The sequence below is a fragment of the Diorhabda sublineata genome, unplaced genomic scaffold, assembly GCF_026230105.1.
Source record: "Diorhabda sublineata isolate icDioSubl1.1 unplaced genomic scaffold, icDioSubl1.1 Dsub_300, whole genome shotgun sequence".
Lineage (NCBI taxonomy): Eukaryota > Metazoa > Arthropoda > Insecta > Coleoptera > Chrysomelidae > Diorhabda > Diorhabda sublineata.
Genome location: NW_026614244.1, coordinates 2,151 through 2,500, shown reverse-complemented (window position 1 = coordinate 2,500; position 350 = coordinate 2,151).

Sequence of the window (350 nt, the reverse complement as noted above, 5' to 3'; positions counted from 1 at the left end):
GCCGGCCAGAAGCCACACTTAACACGGTTTTATAGACACTAGCGCCCTCTGCCAGCCAGACGCCAAACTTGACACGAATTTACAGACACTAGCGCCCTCTGCCGGCCAGAAGACAAACTAAACACGGTTTTATAGACACTAGCGCCCTCTGCCAGCCAGACGCCAAACTTGACACGAATTTACAGACACTAGCGCCCTCTGCCGGCCAGAAGACAAACTAAACACGGTTTTATAGACACTAGCGCCCTCTGCCGGCCAGACGCCAAACTTGACACGAATTTACAGACACTAGCGCCACCTGCCGGCCAGAAGCCACACTTAACACGGTTTTATAGACACTAGCGCCCTCT